The sequence below is a fragment of the Hylobates moloch genome, unplaced genomic scaffold (assembly GCF_009828535.3).
Source record: "Hylobates moloch isolate HMO894 unplaced genomic scaffold, HMol_V3 SCAFFOLD_19, whole genome shotgun sequence".
Classification (NCBI taxonomy): Eukaryota; Metazoa; Chordata; class Mammalia; order Primates; family Hylobatidae; genus Hylobates; species Hylobates moloch.
The window spans coordinates 70,682,660-70,708,677 of NW_026652294.1; the positions used below are offsets into that span (position 1 = coordinate 70,682,660).

Genomic DNA, 26,018 nt, shown 5'->3' on the forward strand with positions numbered 1-26,018 from the left:
CTCTCTTCCCTTTCTTCCTCCTGGCATGTATGACACAGTGAGAAGGCCCTTGACAGATGTGAGCCCCTTGACCTTGGACTTCCCAGTCTCCAGAACCACAAGCCAAATAAATTTCTGTTCATTATACATTACACAGTCTCTGGAATTCTGTTATAAGCAGCACAAAACTGACTAAGACAAGTAATTTTAATTTTTAAGGTACTCTCTCTTAAATTTCAAAAAATGGCCAAAGGTTTTTAAGCTCATGGGCTTTGGTATCAAACAGATGTAGGTTCAGTCTCAGATTTGTCATTTATTAGTCGTGATTTTGGAAAATTACTTAATAGATGTACATTCCAGTTTCTTCATCTATACAAAGAAGATAATTTTAAAAACTATGTCAAGAATTGGTAATGAGGCTTAAATTAGAGATTTTATATAAAGAACTCAACATAACATCTGACAAATAATTAGCACACAATGCATTTAACTACAGATACTTAGATTCTGTACTTGTTTAAATGTAGTTTGCTTGTTCGTTTTACTTTGGTTTTAAAAGTCTTGGATCCATGAATGATGGATTGAAAAACAGATGAAATATTTTTTCTGTTTAAGTCCCATAGATCATGTGCTTATTGAGCATAGGGACTGGCTTAGTTACCATTTTTACCCCAGACCCTCCCAGGAGGCCTGAGACAGAGTAAGTACTGAATAAGCAAGTGTTGAGCTTGTCATATTCTCCTCACTTTTCTTTTACTTTTTGCATAACAGATGCTACCTTATGGGTGGGTGTGATTCTCCCTAGTCAACCTTGGGCAGAATTCAGCAATTCTCTTCATTCTCAAAGGAAACTCTACCTCACTGGACCTTGGTTTAAAAAAAAAAAAAAAAAAAGGATTTTTCTGGAGATTTAGCAGTGGGGCAAGAAAAAAGGATTTATATTACAGAGCATGGGTTTTCTTTTCAGACCTCCCAGATCCCTTTTGTCTTCAATCTTATAGACTTTCCAACTAAGCCCTTCTATCTCCACTCTATTTCAGCATCTTCCCTGAGAACTGCTTTCTTTACCCATCTTATAAACAAAATAGTTTAGCCTCTGTAATCTGGCATCCACATTGCTTTATGCAGTCATGTGTTGCTTAATCATGCAATATGTTCTGAGAAATGCAACATGAGGTGGCTTTGTCATTGTGAAAACACCATGGCGTACTTACACAAACCTAGGTGGTATAACGTACTACACCCATAGGCTATGTGGCATAGCCTACTGATCCTAAACTACAAACCTTTACAGCATGTTACTGTATTGAATACCATAGGCAATTGTATTTGCCTTAAATGTTTACACGATGTTAAGTATTTTTGTATCTAAGTAGATACAAATATGGAAAAGGTACAGTAAAAATAAAGCATTATAATCTTATGGACCACCATAAGATGTGTGGTCCATCTTTGACTGAAACATCACTATAAAGTGCATGACTGTACTCTCTTTAAGGTAAGGAAACAAAAATTCTTCCATGTTTCAGGTTCTATTTTCCCTGAATGGGATGCTATAGATAGCAAATGTCATTGTCTCTCAATTCTATTTTTGTCTTTTCCTATGAAGATTATATTTAATTATTTATTTATTGTCACACTAGACTGTAAACAGTGTGAGCACAAAGACTGTCAGTCAAATTCACCACTTCAGCATCAACCTACAACATAACGGGCACTCAGTAAATATTCATTTGTACCTAGTGAGCCTGCGTGTTTGTGGATATGCACAGGCATGCATGCGTGTGTTTGTGAGCATGCGTGTGTGTCGGGGAAACAGTATTATCTTCCTCACACTAACATTAAAGACTCCTTTAAGATTTTCATTTATCAAAAACTTGATCAAATCCTATGATGCTTTAGCTAACGAGTGAGGATATTATACTTAATTCCAGATGTCGAATCAAAAAGATTATAAAAGAGAGTTTCATCAAAGGAAAACAATGCTTCTGATAATAACAACAAAGGCATACTACTTCTTCTGGGAGAAAAGTAAATTTTGACATACTAATTCTCATTAGATTCAGACATAGAAGCCTTAGAGATATTCAGTTTGATATTTTTATTATATTTCCTTCATCCGCATTGTCAGTTCTTTTGTTTTCTTGCATTTTTATTTTTAATTGTCCTTGTACTCCTCTCATCCTGTGGCCAATTCCCCTGATCCCATTTCTTATTTGCCTGCTGTGTTCACTTCTTTCACTTCCTAACTTGATTTATCTGCCTTGCTTGGTATCAGTTTCTAACCTTTTCCCTTATTTTCCTCTGACTTCTTCTTATCCCCCAGCTAATCTTTTGACCTTTTTGTAATCTCTTTTCTTTCCACATTATCTTGTTTTTCAGAGTTATCCTTATCTGCTTAGCCCTCAGTCGAGTTCAGGGGAACATTCAATCTGAAAAGTCTTTAGCCTATAAATGGATTACCAGTTGTCTCAGGAGGGGTGGCTCACCAAGATACCTGAAAAAGAGCCTTTCTGTTTCCAAGGCCTTTCCAGAATACATGAAGCCTCCATATTCTCTTCCCTGCTCTTCCTCACTGTCCCACCTGCTCGGTGTTTTGAATTCCTCAGGCACAATTTCTAAGTAAAACAGGCACATTGGTTACCTCAAGTTTTACCCAATTATTTATTGTTTTCTCACCCTTTTCCTCTACCTTCTGTCTTAAGGTTTTCAAAGACTGAGGGGCAACTTGGCACAGGCCTGCCTGCATCTTTCAGATTTAAATTGATACTCTAAAAAGCCTGGCCACCTCCAAGGCAAATGCTTCCCGCGTTTCGATTTAGTTTCATTAGGAACTGGGCAGCCCCGTGCCAGCCTGCCTGCCCATTTACACAAGGCCTTTCTCAGGGGATTATGCAGTTGCAGGCTGAAATATCTATATGCAAATGAGCCTTTCTGTATTTGCTATCAGCTACCACAGAAATTTTCCACTCCTTCAAAGCTATTTTAAAAAACACCAGAAAAACAGAGACAAAAAAGGCAAGAAAATCTGTTTAGCATAGATGGAAACCCTGAAGAAAGAGTGGAAGGTTAGCTCCCACCCTCCTCACTCCCACCCCACCGCACTTACCCCTTCAAACAGCTGCAAGAGGTAGAGAATCCATCCCCCAATCCCATGGAACATAAGCATATCCTAAGGCAAGGTTACTTTACATTTCTAATTTAACCAAAATAAATAGCTGGGGCACAATAGAAGTAAGGAAGCTTCTCTTGAGGTGAAAAACATAAGGAAGTTCAGAGCCGGTCAGAAGTTTGTAAACAAAATAAACGCGATATTTTAAAAATATAGAATTAAATCTATATTATTTGCACAAATATAGGGGAACAGCGTTGTGGATGTGATGGTGCATGTATTATATAAACTTAAAAGTATTTTAATGTTTTGAGTTGCAAGGTATATTTGTGCAAATGTTGAATATTTTGAGACCCAGTCAAGCGTGGCTGTTAGTACTTGAGCAGGCCTCTTGGGCTTCAGTTTCCTCATCTATAAATTAGGGACTAAACTAGATCAGTGATTCCTAAATTATTAGAAGACCCCTCACTACTTTGTTTAACTTCGTATTTGGAAACAATTTCAAACTTAAAGAAAAATTACAAGACAAATACAAGGAACATTCATTATCCTTCACCCAGATTCTCGTAGTTAACATTTTGTCCCCACTGTTTTACCATTGCTTCAATCAATTAATCAATCAATCAATCTATCTATCTATCTAATCTATCTTATCTACCAATCTATAATTTTTTTTTTTTTTTTAAACAGTCTCACTCTGTCGCCCAGACTGGAGTGCAGCAGTACGCTCTCGGCTCACTGCAAACTCCACCTCCCAGTTCACATGATTCTCCTGCCTCAGCTTTCCGAGTACCTGGGATTACAGGCGCACATCACCACACCCAACTAATTTTTTGTATTTTTAGTAGAAATGGGGTTTCACTATGTTGGCCAGACTGGTCTCAAACTCCTGACCTCGTGATCCACCTGCCTCAGCCCCCCAAAGTACTGGGATTACAGGCGAGAGCCACTGCACCCGGCCCAATCTATAATTTTTTACTGAATAGTTTCAAAGTTACATACATAATGCCCCTTTATTTCTAAATTTCAGTACAGCTTCAGCTTCTTTTCAAGTTCATGTGCAAATAATCCATTACAGAAAAATCTACCATTGTTGATTAAGACTCTAAGGCAGCAAATACTTTCACTGACCTCTGTAAAGCATCGTTGCGGTAAACACTGTCATTTTCTGGTGACCACGAACTTAAAGTAACCTGATGTTTACTCCCTGATCTTTTGTTTCTCATTTGAAGATGGGCATAACAGCGAATACCATTTATAATTTGCTTACTTTGTGCCAGGCGATTATAAATGTTACTTTACTTAGCCCTACAACAAATATTCAGGGTAGACATTATGAAGTAGGTATATGAACAAAGGATGGAGAGAAATGAAGTAAATGATGCTTAGTATCATTTTAGATAGGCCAATCAGAAAAGACCTTCTGGAAAAGATGACGTCTAAATGAAGAAGTCTGATCGTGTTGGAAAAAAAAAGAAAAAGACAAGAAAAGATTCCTCGTTCCCACAGTGACTTTATCAGTTAGAAACTACATGCAACTATTAGAAACAGAAACTCAATTTCAGAAATTCAAAGAAATTAGAAGTCCTTTTTTCTCATATGTAGAGAAAATTCAGAGGTAGGCAGTTCTGGGCTATTTTATTAACTCTACAATCATTAGGAATTTAGTTTCCTGTATTTTCATTATGCCTTCTTAGTGCATGCTTTCAATCCTAAAATTAGTCTTATGCCTAAGGTGGCTGCTGGACCTCCACCTATTATATTTACATTCTACATAGGCAGTAAGAGGAAAGACAAAGGTCATATCTCCCTAAGGAGCTCCCTAAGTCAGCTGGCTTCTTTTAAGTATTACCTGAAGACTTCTGTTTACGTGTCATTAACTGAGGTAAGATTGAAAACGTGGGCTTTAGCTGGTAGCAAAGCCATCCAGAATGAAATTAGGAGTTGATTGGAGGAAAGGGGAGAATGATATTGCGTGAGAAGTTATCAGTCTTTGATTCAGAGATGTGAAAAAAAAATTGGATTCTGTCTTAGTTTGAATTCACCCAAAAACAGGACCTGAGACTAGTTTATTTGAGAGGCGATCTTAGGAAGTAAGGGAGTTGGAAAATGAGAACACAGTTGTTGTCAGATTCAGCAAATAACAATATAGAAAGCCCAGTAAATTTAAAATTCTGATAAAAAACCAGTAACTTTTTAGTATTAAATATGTCCCAGACCTTGCATGAGAAATACTTATACTAAAGAAATTGTCCACTGTTTATCTGAAATTCAGACTGAGCTGGGTTACCTGGCAGCCCTAGCAGGGAGAAAAACCAATGAAGGGTACAGTAAAAATAAGTTATCAGTGTGGACAACTGAGGTTCTGACTTGGCTGGGCACCTTCTGAGAAACCATATAAAATGTATCTTAGAATTGAGCTTCAGCAGGACAGAGAGCCTGGGGCATTTTTCCATGAACTCCCATCAAAAGGGGAGCAGTAACAACTCCTTGGCTCTTCAGAATTGTTCTGACTTGTAGCTAAGCAAGCTTATACTGCTAGGGAAGGACACAGTCCAGCAAGGAAACAGAGAGAAGCAGGCATTCAAAGTGAGAAGCATTCCACGGGGTACCTGAAACTGCCCACCACAGGGGCAAAGAATTCAGAAGTGAGGCCTGGGGACATGCCCCAGGGTATCAACAGAGTCAGCTAGGTTTTCTTTTCATTCGCTCTCTTGCTTTACTTCTCGCTCACAGAGCAACTCCGTGACTGTCATATGGCTTCCTAAATGTTACAGGGAGAGGGTGGCTCATGCCTAAGGCCTCCAGCCTTGTCATCCATCTGTGGCTTTCAATGCATAGGAATCAATAAATATTCTGCCCTTTTACATTGGCCATGGGAGCTCAGTCAATGTAACTGCTCCTAAGAAATGTACTTACTTTTAGGGTGCTGACAATGTATGTGTCTGGACCAGCAAGACTGTGGAACAGGCCTCCAGACAGTGCCAAGATGCTGTTACAAAGAATGGTATCCTCTGGAGCTTCCTGAGAGATAGCAGGCTTTCTCCTCACAGCCCTGCAACCTTGGAATGATATTTCAGTGGTTGAGTCGCATTTCCCCTATTCTGGATTTTTACACTCTTTATTTTCCAGATGGGCAAGTTGAATTTCTGGTGTGGACACTGCCCCACAAAAAGCTCATTTTGTGTGAATTATTAGGTAAAGGCTTTAACTTTAAACTTTAAATCATTCTTAGCTTAATGAAAAGCATCTAGTAATTATATATTCCTTTTTATTTACAGAGTGGGGTCTTGGATGGATTCAGAGGGAGCTCACATTTCTTAGCAGAGTTTAATTAGCAACAGAAAAAGCATGAGGCTTCTTTCTTCGGACATGTGTCTAACTCTAGTAGCTACTACAAAGCGCTCTGGGGTACGGTGTGAAATCAAAATGTTTTGTCTTCTTCTTGGAATGGGTAGCTCAGGAGCTAGAGAAAGCTATGCTTTAATGCATTAATATGCTTGGGTTATAGTTTTAAGATTTGATTAGAATATGTGTTACCCTAGGTTCTTCAAGAAGCAGATCTACTTTTCCTATTTCACTTGCCTTGACTCCTTCACTCTGTTGCAGGTTTTACCCCCAAAGTACTCCCTCCATAAATTACCTGGCAAGAATCCTAAGACAAGCTCTGAAACAGGTGAGCCTGGGAGGCTCTGAGGTAGTGCCTAAGAGGGAAATGACGTAGACTGAAAGAACAAATGAATTATTTTCACTAGGGGACCTGGTCTAACAGAAATAATTTCACATAGACATATTGGTGACAGTTTCCTGTCACTTTAAACTATAAATATTATATATACCAGTTTGCTAAACTTTCAGTTCTTGGTGTTAAGAACCCTAAACTTTATTCATAGAATAAAATGATTAATATGCTACTAGCTACTGCACAACTTCTCTTAGGTGGCAACTTTCAAGCAAGAGTCTCTAACAGCATGTCCATCTTGTTGCTGTGATTTGCTGGCATGCAAACTTCACTGGCTAATTTTAATTAGAATTGTAGAATTTTATAGCTGGAACAAATTTTAGGGATCATGTAGTCCAACTCTCTTAGGTCACGAACAAACAGAAGCCAACAAAATCCAATTATTGCCCAGGGTCATTCAGCTACCAAATGGCAGAATAGGGATAATAATCCATTCTTGCAGGCACAAAATCCAACAGTGTTTCCACTGAACCACATTATCTGTCCTTTACCAAATTTTATATGTTTCAGACGGAAGACAAATAAAGAGTATCCTACTGTTTCATTCATTACTCACTGAGTCATATCATTGGGTTTATAAATGAGTTACATTACTATTTGCTTCCATCTAGTAATGAGTTTGTAATCTCAAATTATAAACTCATCCTCTGTTCTTTTTCTTCTTCTGTCCGTATAAGCTTCAGCCAATTACTACAAATAACAATAAACATATGACTATCCACTGGAGGGAAGAGCTTACAGGCTGAACCACGGATATTGTGTTATTTCAGTTAAGATATGGCTGGAAGTTGCCTGAACTAGACTAAATGAACTCGCTTCCAATAAGGCTTAGGTTGTCTCTAAATGGAAACAATGTTATCAACAGAAATATTGTTGCACACATATGTCCACATATACCTTGTTGTCCTTTGTCTTGAAAGATTTAATTATATAGAATAAAAAAGAAATCTTGCAGAGCCCGGCCATTTCCCTGTGATCTAACAAGGTCAGTTTCCTTTCTCTTAATTACAGCTATTTGAGCACAGTGACCTTTATACCCATTAGGCTGATCTTCAAACACAAGCAGACCTGCCAGTCTTGAAAGATTACAAACCCCAAAGCCACTGGATATTTGTTTCTTATTTAATTTTTTGTCTCGGTTTGCAACAAAAGTGAGACCTCCTAAAGGAAAGGTTTCTGTCTTAAGTGATATAATTTGGCTACTGGGAATTTACATTAGATTCCCTTCTGTAATGAACAGTTTTATACCAAAAGGGAGAATATTCCCCCTCAGGTGTCGAGGGCTAATTATCTAATCTTTTCCCTAATGAAATAATGGCAGTGACTGCCATTTCCCAGTTCATAGTACATCTTAAAAAACCAGTACTGTTGTTTACTTCCACTGAACATCTGGGAAGGAGGGATAAAGTAACAGTTGAGAAAGGTCCCTTTTATCCTTTTAAGCTCTAGAAAAGAGAGCCTTTGACGGCCTCGATTTTCGGCCTGGTTATTTCAGCAGTTCCTCTGTTGAAAAATCTCAACCCCATATTAAATTGAAGATGGTTTATCATTATTTTCAAACCTCTCAAATGATCCATTACTAACATCTAACATCCAATTCAATCTAAGAGTGGTAGTTCTGTTAATAAGTTGTAAGTGCCTGAAGGACACGTAGAATTTGGTGTGCTTCTACTGAGAGCCCTCTTCTAAGTTGCAGACTGCCAACTTCTCATTCTCATTGCATCCTCACGTGGAGAAGAGAGAGAGAAAAGCAGGTCTCTTATGTCTTCCTTTTTTTTTTTGAGACAGAGTCTCGTTCTTTCCTTCAGGTAAGAATGCATTGGCACAATCATAGCTCACTGCAGCCTTGAACCCCTGGGCTCTAGTGATCCTCAGCCTCCAGAGTAGCTGGGACTACAGGCTCACATCACCACACCCAGCTAATTTTTTTTTTTTTTTTTTTTTGTAGAGACAGGGGTCTCACTATGCTTCCCAGGCTGGACTCAAACTCCTAGCCTCAAGTGATCTTCTCGTGTCAGCCTCCCAAAGTGTTTGGATTACAGGTGTGGGCCTCCATGCCTGGCCTCTCACATTTTTTCATAAGAGCAGTGATCCCGTTCGTGAATGCTCCACACTCATAAGCGAATTGCTTCCCAAAGGCTTCACCTCCGAAAATTACCACATTGGGAGTGGGATTTCAACATATAAATTTTGAGGGTACACAAACATTCAGTCCATTGTACCCTCTGTAGACATCATGCTAATTTATATTTCCCTCAACAATGGGTGGAAGTATCATTTTCTCCACACTCTTTCCGATAGATTATTATAGTACTTTTTAACAATCTGATAAGTGAAAAATACACCTGCTATTCTTAATTTGTATTTATTATGAGACATGTTTAAATGATATTCGTGTTTGCACTCCTTAATTGTTAATTCATCAATTTTTCACCATTTTTCTATTTATTGGGGCTCTTTACATATTCATTAAAGAGACCCAATGTCATATGTACCCAAAGAGTATTTTTGTATAGAGTATCTCCACTTCTGCAACACCAAAAGTTGATAAAGTAGTTTTGTTTCCCACAAAGTACTAGCTTATAATGGAAGTCTACTATGTCCATAGTTACATAACAGCAGTAAGCCAAAGCGTGGATTATTTCTGTTTATTCTTTCATTGTCAAATCAGTATTTCCCAAAATTTATTCAATGGAATGTTAGGTATATATAATTCATAAAAAGGGGGCAGATGGAGTAAAATAAGAAATACTCTAGAGACAAATAATCTTGATTTAAACATAGTTAAATGAAATTATTTCTTTAAGGATTAATCAAAGTCTTAATGTGCTAAATTTTTATGAAATGACCATAGTATAAATGTTTCAAAATTATTTGCCTGCATACCTACCTCTTGAGACTAGTATTCTGCTGAACATGTTTTGGGAGGTAGTCCTCTCAAGTAAAGACTTTTACTTTGATTATGACTATTATTAAATTGTTTGCCTTGTAACAAGCCTTGAATTTTACAAGTAACAGTAAATACTTTTCATGCTATTATTCCTCATAATTAAATTGTAAGTTCTGACAATAAATCATTACCTGGTAACATCATTCATTTTTGCTATGGTTTTCAGTTATGTGTCTCTCTAGAATTCATAATTTAGAACTTAAACCTCAAGGGGATGGTATTAAGACATGGGGCCGTTGGAAGGTGGGGCCTTTGGGCAGGCCATAAAGGCTTGACCCTCATGGATGGGGTTTGTGTCCTTATGAAAGGGCTAGAGGGAATGAGTTCATTCTTTCTGCTTTTCTGTCTTTCTCCGTATGAGGACCAGCAACAAGGTACCATCTTTGAAACAAGAAACAGTCCCTTGCCAGACATCAAATCCGCTAGCACCTTACTCTTGGACTTCCACAACTGTGAACAATACATTTCTGTTGTTAACAAGTTACCCATTCTAAGATATTTTGCTATAGCAGCCGAAACAGACTAAAACAGTTTGATTTTCTAGTTATTCTTTCACAACACAGATATTAAATGGTGACCTGCCTCCATACACATATGTTTGCATATTGCAGTGTGTTATGACCTCCACATAGATTTGAATACATCTACTGTTTCCTCAGTAGTTCGTGCTTATGGAATTCTTATGAGACCTGTGGAGACAAACACAAATCAGAAAGGAATGTGGGAGCTCACTGTACTGAAATTAAGCACCAAAAATACTCTGTCAGGTGGCTTGTGTAAAATATTTGTATGTCTTGTCAATGTCACCTTCAGTGTTATAGCTGGAGCATTTCTTAATTATGTTATCTGGTTTTCACTGTAGCCCTGGGAAGTGGGTCGTTGCCCCCATTTGGCAGATAACGACACAGATACAGGAAAGGTGACATGCCCAAAGCATCAGTGCTAGATAGTGACTGAGCTAGAGCTGACATTCAGGCACCTGAATCTGTCACCAGAACCTGCACCCTGTAGAAACAGTTATACCCTCTTTGAAGCTAAACTGAAGTGAATAAGACCATGTGTTAGAATAGTCACAGTCACCCACTGCTTCTAATCAGATGCATTTATGTTTCCTTTCTGGATTCTAAATCATCAGGGAATACTAAAAGTACAGAAATATCCAATATTTACTTATAAAACCCTCCATTGGGGGAATCTGAACCCACTTGAGCAGGAATGGGAGACACCTGTGAAGCTATCCATGTGCACTCTGAGAAGAGCGGATTGGTAGAACTAGTACAGGCTTTGGAATTCACAAACCTGGGGTTGGATTTTGGGCTTGCTCATTCCTGACTCTATGGCCTCTGGTAAGTCACCAAACCTCTCTGTTCTGAGTTTATTTTTCCGTGGAGTAAAAACAGTTTTCTCACAGGCTTGTAATGAATATCCAATGAGGTGAGATTTTGCAGTGAGTCAATTTTCACCATGAGGTACTTTTCATAATCCATGGCTCCCAGAAAGCAGAGTCACAAGACACAAAAAGTAAACTTCAACAGGTAGTCTAGAGTAGGGGTCTCGAATCCCTGGGCCATGGACGGACAGAGGCCTGTGGTCTGTTAGGAACCGAGCCACACAGCAGGAGGTGAGTGGCGGGTAAAGGAGTATTACTAACTGAGCTCTGCCTCCTGTGAGATCAGCCGTGGCAGTAGATTCTCATAGGAGCGTGAACCCTATTGTGAACTGCACATGCGAGGGATCTAAGCTTGTATGCTCCTTATGAGAATCTAATGCCTGATGATCCGAGGTGGGACAGTTTTATCCTAAAACGATCCCCCTCCCACCACTCACCCACAATGTGCGTGGAAAAACTGTCTTCCATGAAACCAGGCCCTGGTGCCAAATAGGTTTGAGACTACTGGTCTAGAGATTCCTGGTTTCATTTTCACTTCTACATTGAGCCACAGAACTAAGTTATCCCTCTTGGGCCCAATGTTAATAAATGCAGCTCAGAGAGGAGAGATAATGGATCCCTTCCATCTGAGTGCTTCTTCAACTCTTTGTGGTAATAAGTTTGTAAATACTCTTATGAAAAAAATGCACAGAACTTTTCCCACAATATCTGGGGGGACATGGACTCCTACAAACCCTCCATGGATCTTCAAAGGAAGCATAGGGACTCTTGCATGGGAGAAACATTAGTGGTAAAATAGGTCACTCAGCTCTTTCTTTCGTGGAAATATATGCTATCTTTTATTTTCCTTTTCTTTCTTGTTTTTTTTTAATGTTTTAAAATTTTCCTTTTAGGAAAAACACTTTAACAAGAGCAGGGTGACTTGCACCACTTTAATATGTCACACCCTTGGGGGCACCTGCCTTTCCCATCCTGACACAGGGACACAGCTCACTTGTCTAGTGACTGGAAGAGTATCAGGGCTGTCATCCTCTGCCAAAGCTCCCATAATCTGTTCAGATGCCTGGCCCGCTTTGATAATCTTTAACCTCTGTTATTTCATGTGTCCCACATAAGAGGTCATTAACTCTCATCACCAGAATGTCAGGAAGAGGGTGGTGCTTGCAGCACCTTCCTTGTAATGTTGTGGGATGGGAAGACTGCTGTACAGGAGATCTATTCCACTGGGGAACGATGAGTCAATTTATTTGAAAATTTCTCACAAACAGAATCTGGTATAACTAAATAGCAGTCTATGGAACAATAATAGACAAATGTTCATCTCCTTCTGCCTTTGAGGCCAATATTACAACTAAGAATTTGTTTCACAACAACGTGGGATATTTTACAGTTCTTGATTGTCCTCAGCTTCCCATTTGCCAAGACTGGTCAGAAGAGTCTTTTTTTAAAACATTTCTCCCTCTGAGTTTACTGTAGAAAAGCCCCAAGGGCTTACACGTCCCAAGACACCAGACAGAGTCCCGGGCCCAAGGCTACCATGGCCACTGCAGAAATCCATGAGTCCATCCAAAAGCAGGCTGGACGCAAGATCTACACTAAGGGCTTCTGAGGTCTGGCTGTTTTGTGCTTCATCACTTTACAGTATCTTTAGAAACACAATGCTAGTCTCTTTTTTTTCCTGCAGTGGACAAGCGGTGTAGGGGGAAGAAGATACTCTTTGGGTCACCAAGTGTGACTACAACAGCAAACAAACAAAACAAAACAACAAGACTCAACGTTACATATGTAGCAGCTTTTCGTATCACCTTATCAGGATGACTATTGACCGCTTGGCAAGAGACTATTCCCTTTCTCTTGGGACTCTATAGAAATGTCCTGACCCATTTGAACCACTGCTCAAACTGCGGGAACAAGACACTGACAGAGTCCGTGATTGTCAAGGACCCAAGAAGATACCGTTTTCTGGAGAAATTATAGAAATATCTGCAATCACTTGGTATTTGATAGACTCCATTATTTGAGTTATATTAATACATCTGTTTCGACTGCAGGAAGAGCTTATTCTTTCCATTCTCACCATGCCCCCATAGTATATTATTATTTACAACAATATTTTAAAGTGTCTTATACTTCAGCTTGTTTTATTTTTATTTTTTCATGTGGGCCACTGATGCATAGAAAATAATTTTACTGCTAAATAAATGCTCTTTGGAAATGACAAATCACTAAAGTACTCAAAAAAATGTTGTATTGTGACAGGGATTGCAACTGCTGTGATTATTGCAGTATCTTATATTATACCTAATACTTCTGTTAAGTTTCCATTTGACAGCTGAGCAAAAGAGGAAAGAACGAGTGATAGATGTTGGACCTCCAGCAGAAACTGTACAATCTTGAGAATTGAAGATTAGAAGCCAACAGACCTTGGTCCTAATGAAAGTGTCCTTGACAATGGCCCCATATCTCAGTTTCTCCACCCTGAGAAGATTAATGGCATAGCAGCTCTGACATGTTATGAGGGCAAGTTTGAAATATCTGTGGTTCTCCTTTCCTTAATACTTCTCCTCTCATTTCCTTCCAGTTTCCATTGAGTGACAACCAAGGAAGGACCCTTAGAGACAGGGAGGACAGGGGTTGGGGTGGAGACGACACTGCTTTTCCTTCTTTCGTACTCTGATTTCTGCTTGACCCTTTCATTATCTTCTTTTCTCTGGTATTGCTCTCTTCTTTGTGCACCCCGTATGTCTCACAAGTACTTTCTCATGTTACCAGTATCACGCACAAACATTCTTATGTGGCCTCTTCCTCTACTCTACTGGAATGCTTCTAACCATCATTTTATTTTATTTTCATACAAGAGGGCTTGGAATGTTGTGGTTTAAATAAGGATGAGAGGCTAGAACTGGAATTTACTGAGTGACTAGTTAAGTGTGTGTATTTATTTCCTAGGGAATGCCACAAATCAGTGGCTTAAAACAACAGACATTTATTCTCTCACAGATCTGGAGGCCAGAGTCTGAAATCAAAGTGTTGGCAGCACGACACTTCCTCTGGAGGCTCTAGAGGAAAAGCCTTCCTTGTTTCTTCCAGCTTCATGTGGTTGTCAGCATTTCCTGCAGCTGCATCAATCCAGTCTCCCTAATCTCTCCAATCTCTGCCTCTGTCTTCACATGACCTTCTCCTCTACTCTCTGTGTCCATGTATCAACAAGAACACTTGCCACTGGATGTATGGCCCACCCAGATAGATCAGGATAATCTCATTTTGAGATTCTTACATCTGCAAGACCTTATTTTCCAAATAAGGTCACATTTCCAGGTTCTGACATGTGGACAAGTGTTTGTGTGGGGCTACTACTCCCAACCCAAAGCAATGTGTATTTACAATTCACAAAATCTGTTAGGTAGGCAATAGAAACTCCAGTTTACAGATGAGAAGACTAAGGTCCAGGATGGTTAAGTAACTTCATAGGAAGTAGTGAAACCCAGAATTCAAGTTTAGGTCAATGTGACATCAAAGTTTACTAAACTATATCTAAAAAATATACCATTTCTTTCACCATTAATCTTCTTTGTGGAATCCAAAGGTAGACACAAAACTACCCCAACAAAAAGGAGATGTTAATATATCTAGCAAATACGAAGTATTCTCTAACCTAATACATTTTCTTTCACTTTCTGCTACAATGGACTTTCCAGACATAGCTTCATATATTAAAAAGAAAAAGCCAAAATTTTAATTTACCAAAAAGTCTCTATTAAAAGTAAAAATGGCATGAAAGTAGGTATTAAATTCTGACACAGGATGGGGAGAAAAAAAGGTAACTGTGCCTCTTCGTTATTGTACATTAAAAACACTGAGGTCCATGACCTCAAATGTATTCTCCGCTGAATGGAATTTGGAAATCAAAGGACTTCAGCCAACCGGCTCAGTTTTTCTGTATTAAAGGAGGACACACTGGCAGTTTTTCAGCAAACAATCCAATATTTCCACTGACCTTCGGAACATTTCCACATGGATATCCTGACATCACTTCAAATTCAACTCCAGCATCATTTTTCTTCCAACTTTGCTATTCCTACCTCTTTCTGTTCCTGTCATCATGCTCCCATTTACCAAGTTAAAAATTCTTTGACTCATGGAATTTTGTTGCTCTTTTCTACATGCATTTCTTTATTCTCCAAATGTTTTGAATATTTCCTCTGGGCCAAACACCATGCTGGGCACTGGAGATAAAAATCTCTAAAAACACAGACATAATCGTGCCCTTCTGGGAGTTGATAGTCTAGAAAGAAAAACTGACACTGAGCACACAATGACAAATTTGAACCTTGATATAAAAGGGAAAGCAAAGGTTGCAAATAGGAGAATGTTGGTGGAGAATCAAATTCATTTCTTTCTCCTCTGCCCTGCTCTGGTTATAGTCCTTATCACACCTGACTTTTTTTTTTTAAACTAAGGATCATCCCAAAACCTTTATTCTATTAACGTGTAAATTTATTTGGCTATGGACTCTATTCTTTTTTTAAAAAATTATTTCCATAGGTTTATGGGAAACAGGTGGTGTTTGGTTATATGACTAAGTTCTTTAGTGGTGATTTGTGAGATTTTGGTGCACTCGTCATTCAAGCAGTATACACTGAGCCTAATTTGTAGTCTTTTATCCTTCACCCCCTTCCCACCCTTTCCCCAAGAGTCCCCAAAGTCCATTGTATCATTATTATGCCTTTGCATCCTCATAGTTTAGCTTCTACTTATGAGTGAGAACATACAATGTTTGGTTTTCCATTCCTGAGTTACTTCACTTAGAATAATACTGACTTCCCAAGGTAAGCTCTCTGCCTTTAGTCCAACCTCCTGTGATCCATCCTGCAGGCTACTCTGTACTGAAACTTCCCATGCTTCCCCTAATCATATGTTACTCTCCTCTCACAAGCTTTCAATGACACCCTTTTGCTTACAGACTCTAATCTTTTATGTGGCATTTAAGACTTTTCTTTATGTGAACTCAATCCCTTTCAATCCTGAATAGAGATTTTAAGGAAGTTGGGGAAGAGGCTTAGGGTTCTCCCTTATATTGGGAGCTTGGTATTGCTCTATAACAAGCCCTATTAGCGCGATGAAATTTTGCAACAGTCAACCTGCCCACTCATTAGTCTATCCTAAGATATCTGACCCATCCCAAATCCTGAACATTTATTCAAACTATTTTCCCAAGTATGCCCCCTTTCCCCTTCCCTATCTCTCAAAATGCTATCCCTGCTCAAATACCATTACTCTAAAACCTCCCTGACACCAAGGTCTTTATCTCTTTTCCCTGAAATCAACACATTCATTGTCACACCTTTGGGTAAGGGAGTTCAGCTGGTTTCTAGGATGTTCTCCTTCTGTGTATGCAACTATGCCACATCTCCCCAGTGAGAATAAGGGCTTCTGAAGAAGGACTAGTACTGTAGCCAGTGTTTCTTTGCCACCTGCACCTTCCAATGAGTAAGCAGCCAGTATTTTACATAATCACAGAGCTTTAGAGCTTTAGAGCTGGGGCCTGAGCAAAACCAAGCCAGCGAAGTAAAGGATATGCAGCTGGTTAGTGGTATGAGTCAGACCAGAATCTCTTGCTAATGGATAATGCTCTTTTTGACTAATGAATGAATGAATGCAACAAATAAATGAATACAATGAGAAAAAAGTTTTATTCTGAGTTAGTTCAGCCAGTGCTAAGCCCTTTCTAAAGCATTGTATTGCTCTACAGATGTTGTGGTCTCTACAGGCACATGGCAATAACCATAGGTATTCAATTTGAGTTCTGTTACCCATCTTGACATCACTGCTGCAGCTGTTGACTCCTCCCACCCACCGCCTACCTCCCATTCACACTCTGATTTATTCTTGGCTGTAAGTAGGGAACTTGAATTCAAAGCTGTCAGTTCAATTTTCCATGCCTGAGATTTGCGGTGTAGAAACATGGGGAGACACAAACCCACACTCTATCTGTGTGTGAGGTAGGATATTGTGTGAGATAATAAAGGCAGTGGGAAGATGATCACCTGATATCTCTTGCCTTTGAGACAGCTGGGGTTGGTTCCAATATTTTACTGGGCTTATGAGCTGTCAATCAGGAACCCAGAGGTGGGAGAGGGGCACCCCAGGAAATCAAAGCAAATTCAATTATTACCTATCTGCTGACAATGGCAAAACCATTTCATTCCTCAGCTCTTCACAGAACGGGTTGGGGGAATGAAGGTTGTGAAGAAATTAAAAGCGTGAACATTTTTAATGAGTGCAATTATTGAATCATCAGTCACACAGTCCATCTGCTTCAGAGTATTCCAGTGACTGGTGAAATTCTAAAATACTGCATTGCATTTTCACATTCATGTAATCACATAAATGTTCTTTAAGGAACAGCTAATGATATTCATATATCCTGCTTATCCCTTCTATAATTCAGCATTCTCCTTTTGTCTGTTTCATTTTATTAGTCACTAATTTCACATTCTGACATCAACTTGGTGGGAATTTGTTGGCAACTGCATGAGTAAGAGGCTGCCCAGTGACATTAAATACTGTGTTATGGAATATTCATTTGTAGAAATAAACTAATGCAAAATTTATCTCAAAGGTCCTGTTTAGCCTGGAGTCTTGAGAGCAAAATGAACTCAGTGTCAGGGCAAAGAGAGAGAACTCATTTTTCAAGTCTTTTTCCAGAGATGATTAATCTACTGAGGAGAGAGGTGAGGCAATGACAGTGTGTCAGTGAGAAAACTGGGTTCGCTGGGGATGGCTCAGATGCCTTTGCAAATTAGAGCTTTGGGAGAGGAAGGAGGAAGTTGCAATTCAGGGGAAAACAACTATAACCAAGGAATGGTATGTGAGAAAACTGTAAGACTGCAGTGGTTCAGGTTTGTTAAGAGTTGAATTGTTTCCCTTAGAAAGCAATGTGGAAGTCCTAATCCCCAGTACCCGTGAATACGACCTTGTTTAGAAACAGGCCTGTGTGACCGGGTGCGGTGGCTCACGCCTGTAATCCCAGCACTTTGGGAGGCTGAGGCGGGCGGATCACAAGGTCAGGAGATCGAGAACATCTTGGCCAACAAGGTGAAACCCCATCTCTAATAAAAATACAAAAATTAGCCGGGTGTGGTGCCAGCGCCTGTAGTCCCAGCTACTCTGGAGGCTGAGGCAGGAGAATCACTTGAACCTGGGAGGCAGAGGTTGCAGTGAGTCGAGATTATGCCACTGCACTCCAGCCTGGGCAACAATATAATCAAGTTAAGGTAAGTTTATTGAGGTAAGCTTTTGATCTAAAGTGTCTCGTGTCCTCATAAGATGGAAAGACACAGATGCACAGGGACAGGAGACTGAAGTGATGCAGCTGCAAACCAAGTGACTCTTGGGACTACCGGAAACTTGAAGAGACAAGGAAGGATATCCCATTGTGTACACAGAACACATTTCCTGTATCCACTCATTAGTCGATGGACACTTAGGTTGCTTCCATATACAATGGAATACGGTACAGCCTTTTACAAAGAAGAAAATTCTGTTATTTGCCACAAAGGGATGAATCTGCTAAGTGAAATAAGCCAGGTATAGAAAAACCAATACCACGTGATCTCACTTATATGTGGAGTCTAAAACAATTGAACTCATAGAATTAGAGAGTAGAATGGTGGTGACCAGAGGCTAGGGAGGTGAGGTAGAGATAGAGAAAGGGGAGATGTTGATCAAAGGGTAAAATTTTCAGTTAGACAGAGGGAATAAATGTTAGCAATCTATTACATAGAATGGTGACTATAATTAATAATAATGTATGGCATATTTCAAAATTGGTAAAGGAATAGATTTTAAATTGTTCTCATCACAAAAAATAGGAAGTATCTAAGGTGATGGCTACGTTAATTAGCTCAATTTAATCATTCTACAATGGAAACCTATATCAAAACATCACATTGTTCCCCATAAATCTATACAATTATTGTCAATTGAAAATAAAATTTTTATAAAATACAATGAAGGATCCTCCCTTAGAGACTTAGGTTATTCTCCTGCCTGATACCTTAAATGCAGACTTCTTTCCTTCACAACACTAAAACAATAGCTTACTATTGTTTTGAGTCACCCAGTTTGTAGCACAGTACTTTGTTACAACAACCCTAGGAATCTCGTACAAGGCTTAAAGACAGTTGCTGTGATTTAGATTTCAACATATCACACATTGATCAAACACTTGACCTTCTATGCCTCACAATGGGCTCAGCACTACAAAGCTGGTTAAGGAGTCATGGTTCCTTTGCTTTGCTCAGAAGGTTAAACTAACACTGGTGTTATGTCTATCAGCCTGTCCAGGCACACGAACGCCTTCTATTTTGTTGTTGATCACTGCATTGCCTTTCAGGAAAATTTACTGGCCTCTTATATGATAGTATCACCTGAGAACACCAATTCAGTTGAGACAATAGGTTTGAAAAGTTTTTGAAAAAAAAAAAGTCATCAGAAAGGACACAACAGTAAGAATATCCAGTTGCAAGCTAAGGTTCTCAGAGGGCACTTAGAGCTACAAGTGAATACACCGTTTGCTTAGAGATAGTTGTCTGCACACATGGCGGTTAAGTGGGGGGCCAGGCTGCCTGGGTTCATCCTGAAGCTCCCCACCTACTGCCTTCGGTGAGTTACTTAATCTCTTTGTGGCTCAGTTTCTCCTTAATCTCTTTGTGGCTCAGTTTCTCATCTGCATTTGAAACTTAAAACTTTAAAACTTTGTTGGAAAAATTAAGTAGTTAATCAATACAAATTACTTAGACTAGTACTTGGCCCATAGTAAATGCTCCATATATGTTAACTATTATTTTATATACAAGCATCTCTGAGTGCTTATAAATAGATTTCTATATCAAAGTTATAAGTAAAATAATTTTCTGGGAAAATATGTTTTGGGGACTAGAATTTTTTGCATGCTGATGCATCTTTCTATCCACCAGAGATTCTTATGGGATGGGAAAACACAAAATAACTTTGAAAATAAGTATTGGTGTTATTCAATGAGTTTTATAACATCCAGCAATCTAGTAGTCTGGAAAGAACAAAAACAGAGAATAGGGAGGGGATAAGAAAGCCAATAAGCTTAATGAAGAAGTGTGTATATGGATGTGTACATTTTGTGTGTGTCTGTGTGTACGTGTTTAGGGAGGGAGTTAGAAGTGGGGAGATAGGCTTCGTCATAGAGAGAGATGGATACATTTTTACTGTTTCCCTCTGTATCTCTCTGGAACTTAACTGATTCCATTTATTTTCTATACAATGGCCAGAAAACCAATAAGTTGAGCCTATTTTTTCAAATCATGGTATTAATTATATAGAGTGAATTGCACAAATATTAAGTGTAGAGCTCAAGAACATTTTGAAATATCTTAATAACCAATTGCCAGATCAAGATATATAACATTTCCATCATTCCAGAAAAGTTCTCTTGTACTTCCTTTAGGTCAATAGCACTTTAGAGCGAGATGCCTAAATGTGTAATTAGCATTATATAAATGAAACTGTGCATACTATTTTTTGTCTTTTATTTTTAGTTCAACACAATGTTTTGAATCTATATTGTAGCGTGTATGAGTAGTTCATTCCTTTTCAATGCTCAGTAGTATTCTATTATATGATTATACTATACATTGCATATCCTTTCTTTTTTTCATAGACATTTGGGTTGTTTCTTATTTTCATGGTTCCAAACCCAAATAAGAAGGATTAATTCAGTGGTCTTCAATATTTTTTAATCAGTAGAACTATTTCTTTAGCTGAAATCTATGTGAAAGTGCAGCATATATAAAATATATGAAACGAATTTCTTCTAGATAAAAATTGGAGATTTGGAGACACTGACTCCTAGTACAGCTCCTCCACATTCCTCCCATAGCCTTAATTTTTAAATCTTGTCTCAAAAGAATAGAGATCCATGGGAATATTTTTAAATAAACACTTGTTTAACCATCAACACATCCATTATATTTGTTTAGGACCAAAAAACATTAACAAATTATGACACACATAATTTCAAAACCTCAACAACTCTTTAAGCCGTTGTTGCTTGAAAGAAGTGACACCCATTTATAGATGAGGACACTAGCATAGCTAAAGGTCTCATCTCGGGTAACACAGCTAGGTTACCTTAGCACATTACCTTCGGTCAAGTCGGATTGCCAGACTTCCTGGTCAAGTCTGATTCTCTCCTCTCTGCTACGTGAGAACTGATACCTGCTCATATTATAGCCTATTTGCACATCCAAATTGTTCCCAGTGCACTTGGAAATGTATGGATTTTTGTCAGTCTTTGTTTTGTTGTTTGACTTTAATTCAATCATCATTCCAAAAGCCTATATTCAGTGCCTACAATGCAAGATACTCTATGGGGATATCAAGGTATCTGTGTCTACAAATTGGACTATTGGAATTTCCTTAATGTGTTAGTTTCTGTACTCTAATCATGTCAGCCACTTTAAAAAAGCATTCCAGCTACAGCATTACATTCCTATTCATCTTGGAGTGTTGCGAATTCTCATTTTTCCACTTGATGATGGAAACAATGGTGTTCCCAGTGTCCCCATTCTACCTTCCATAATGTGGAATACTTTAGCATACAGTGATTTCCTGCCAAAATAACTCTGAAAAAAATACTTTACAGTATAAAAATATTTACAAATACATTCCTGTATAAAATCTCTTTATTGCTTCTGGGTCATGTGTTAGACAAGCCTCTGTGCAAGCATGGAGATCCAGTGTCTGAAGGTTCCGGATAAATCTCCAAATCTTTTGTCTTAGTTCATAATGAGACCGGGCACTGAATTAACATCTTTGGTTCGTTGACGAAATAATTATTTGTGACATTTTCAAATACCCTAATTTGGTGAAAAGAACACAAATCAAAGGCTTGCCAAAATCATCATTACCTTATGCAGAGATACCTGGCTCCCAGCTGGTAGTCAATAAACACTTGAGCTGCTGCCTTATTTTTTTATTACTTTTGATGTTTGTCTTGACTTGTGAGGTGGTTTCCGTGAGTAAGGGTAACAATGTCCAAATGCCTCCAGGTGTTCATATGAACACATGCCCCAAGGTCAGCTTTCAAAATAGATGAGAATCACTTTGGGGCTTTTCTCTTTCCCCTGGCTTTGCAATGAGGGGCTCAAGAAGTGGTGGCTCCACATTGGAAAGAGGTGAGAATAAGTTCGTTAAAAAGTTTTATGCCTTTAAAAAAGCAGGAAAAAAGACTAATATATGTGAAGAAGAGTATGCAAAAGTCCCTTGGGTTACCAATGGCTATAGAACCAGTGCTGCAAATGAGCCCTGAAATCTAAATTGGTTTCGAAATAGAAGAAACGGCAGTATTCAGTACCATTTTACAATAAGTGCCACCATTTAGTGCTCTAGTTTGGCTTTTTATGTATTTATGTGAGTACATTGGGTGTCCATCTGGATCTTTTAATCTATCCAGTTATATGCTTGGGTGTGTTCTCTGCATAATATGCTTCCTCCCAGGCCTCTGGAAATGCATGAACAAATACTGAGTTGGGGGGATAAGAATTTTTGCTGATTAGAGAACAAAGCAAGAAAGTTGAACTCAGCAGGGGATTTTGATTTGCCTGCCCTGGAAGGGCTGAGTGTACGCTTTTGGAGTGTATGGGCCCTCTTTTGTTTTGGAAGTTTGACCTGCTTCACTCCCATAAAGGAATCACAAAGCCCTAGATGGCCAAGCACCACTCACTAAATTTGGAATCCTTGCAATGGTGTAAAGAGCAACTTCTCTTATCTTCAGATGAGGATGACACATTCTTGCACAAATATATGGAGGCCCCTGGAATGCATCCAAAAGTAAATGTTACCACTTAAGAGAATTTCAAGAGAAATGTTAGGTAAAGAGAGCCCAAACCACTAACATCTTCTCAATTTTTAGCTCATCCAGGGAACTTCTTGGCATAACATGATATTAGAAGTAGCCTAGGCTAGTTGAGAACATGGACCCTGGAGCTGTTCCACCTCAGTTTGTCTCAGTCCTATTGCTAAATAGCTATAAAATCACTAATCTTGGGTGAGTCACCTAATCCCTCAACACCTTAATTTCTTTATCTGTAAAATGGGCATGATAACAGTGGTAGTTATTGTATAGTGTTGCAAGTATACATACAAAGCACGTAATAAACTCAATATTGAATAGTAGATACTTTCATTGTTTTCCTTATATTTTTATTGTTTTCATAAAATAAAGGCTTTATAGCAGCAATTATTGAGGACTTTTTAATGTCCCTTTTGTATTAGAAAAAAAAAAGATGGGGGTAGGTAGTGAAAAACGTCATCTGCTTCTTTCCAAGAACACTAAACAAACTACAGACCTGTCTGTAGTAGTGGAATCTATCTGCAAGAGATATATTTACTTTGAACAGTCAACCATAAATACAGCCTCTTCATATAGTGAAGTAAATAAAAAATGCTTATTTTATTCCAAGAGTCTGCTCATGCTCTTCTGGTGCTGATATCTTCTATCACTTTCTCCCTTTAATGCACTGTATCCATGGACAACTTTTACAACCTGCTGTGAGGTAGAGATCCTATCTATATTATTCATCTCTCTTCACCCAAAATGAACATAGCATACAGGAGCTACTTCATAAATATTTTGGTATTGAATAAACAAATTAATATATCTTCCATGTCCTTCCCACTTAAAGAGCCCCACCCTATTCATTCATTCATACGCATATGCCCTACTCAGGCAACACACTTTCACACTTGGCTCTCCCTCTATCCTATCACCTCAGATGTAACTCTTATCTATTTCTCAAAGCTTACATCAAAACAGCTCTTCCAAAATGCCTTTCCTCATTTTGCCAACTTAATGTGCTATATCCTTGAACTCCCACATGCTTTTCCTTTAACATTCTTAGTACACTTATGATTTCTTGCCTTCGTTACAATGATGCATGGAAGCGGCACATATCTACAATGGACCCACGAGGGCAGGCACTGATTTGTATCTTACACAGTGGCTACTATTCAAAACACATTTATTAAAAGCTAAACAAAAAGTTTTTAATAAGTGTATTTTATTATAAAATATAAAATTATGTATAAAATATATATAGTTCAGCAGGCATGTGTTTACATATCCATTTCAAACTACTTCAGGCTACAATCTGAACTAAAAAGGCTTACAGTTATACTATGGGAATCAAACTTGTTTTCTAAACCCCAATTCCTTAATTTGGCCAACAGAAGGACCTAGTCCATTTGAATTCATTCTGAGGAGTAGCTTGGTAACCTATTGACTTACTTAGATTTTCAGGTCTTGTGAATGCTTAGCTATTATTAAACTTAACAGAAGGTAAGAGTGACCCACAAGATGTTTTTCAAAACACGTTTCTTGATGTGGGTAGCCAGTTTTGCTATCTACTGTTAATTGGTATCCTTCTAATTGTGACCCTACTCGTGTCCCACTTTGGAACTTATCTTGAATTGTGAGCAGAGATAGCTCTCCTTAGCAGATTTCTACTGGCATAGTCTCTAGAATATGTTCCATGAGCAAATAGCATAAATGTTGGATAGTGAAGTCAGAGAATCTGTGAATTTGCCCCTGGGTTATGTGGCCAGCTTAACCAGCAGCAGCCTGTTGGATCTAGAATATTCTATCAGATAACAGTCCTACTTTGCTCCTTCCGGGGACGGTGTGCCCATTGGGAGCACTGCTAAAGAGGCTGACAAAGGTACCTTCTTCGGGCATTAAATTTGATCAAGTCATTTCCAATTCTTGTTGGAAACAGGAAGAGCGTAAATAATAAATAAATTGATTTATGCAATCAGATTGGTTTAGCAAGTTACTGAATATAGCAATGCATTTTCAAAAGTCATCTAAGGAAAACAACAAGATATAATGGAAGCAACTTTCTAATAGGATTTTGAAAACATAGCTTGAGTCCTGACTCTGCCGCCAACAAATTAACTACTTCTCTTAAGTTGTTTTCTTCTTTGGCCTTAGCTTCCCCATCTGTAAGATGTAAACAGAAAAAAATAACTCTCACAGAATACCTTACTGAGTGGCAGGGACCCTCAGAGTGGCATCCTCTTTAATCCTCACGAAGGGCAGCCCCATCATTATGTTACTGATGAAGAAACTGTAGCTCAGAGAGATTCTATCACATGCCCAACACCAGCGACCATGAGTGAAGACAAAATTTGAACCTGGGTCTATTAACCTCTAAATACTGCACATCTCTTACTCATCCACAGTGTATCAGATACTACCACCTATCCTGATGATCTAGTACCACAGGGATGAAATGTGGTAGTGAAAGAGAAAATTATTTACAGATGGCAATGTGTGCTACTGTAACTGAGGTCCAATAATCAGTTTTAGTCAGAAACAATTAATTGCCTATTAGACTACAAAATACAAAACTAAAAAAAAAAACCTACACACTAAAATACACCTCTTAGATTTGTTTGCTAAACTCTGTTATATTTCCATCCTCCCTGCCATGAGGTGGTAGGGGTTGGTCTTCAATATGCAGTACAGTCTCTGTCCTGTTTCCTCCCTAACCATGCTATAGGCTCCTCTATTCGTTTCCTGTTGTTGCCATAACAAATTACTACAAATGTAGTAGCATAAAACGACAGTTTTTTTACCTTATGATTCTGGAGGTCAGAAGTTTCAACGGGTCTCACTGGGCTAAAATCAAGGTGTTGGCAGGGCTGGGTTCCTTTCTGCAGGCTATAGAAGACAGTCTCTTTTCTTTCCTTTTTCAGCTTCTAAAGGTTACCAGCTTCTGGAGCACTGGCTGGTGGCCCCTTCCTTTAT

The 26,018-nt window shown here is 38.7% G+C and overlaps 1 long non-coding RNA gene across 1 annotated transcript in view; it reads left to right on the forward strand.

The window, feature by feature from the left end:
* Positions 1-26,018, forward strand: part of LOC131382030 (uncharacterized) — a 104,436-nt gene that overhangs the window by 39,604 nt on the left and 38,814 nt on the right. The gene's annotated exons all lie outside the window — the stretch shown is intronic.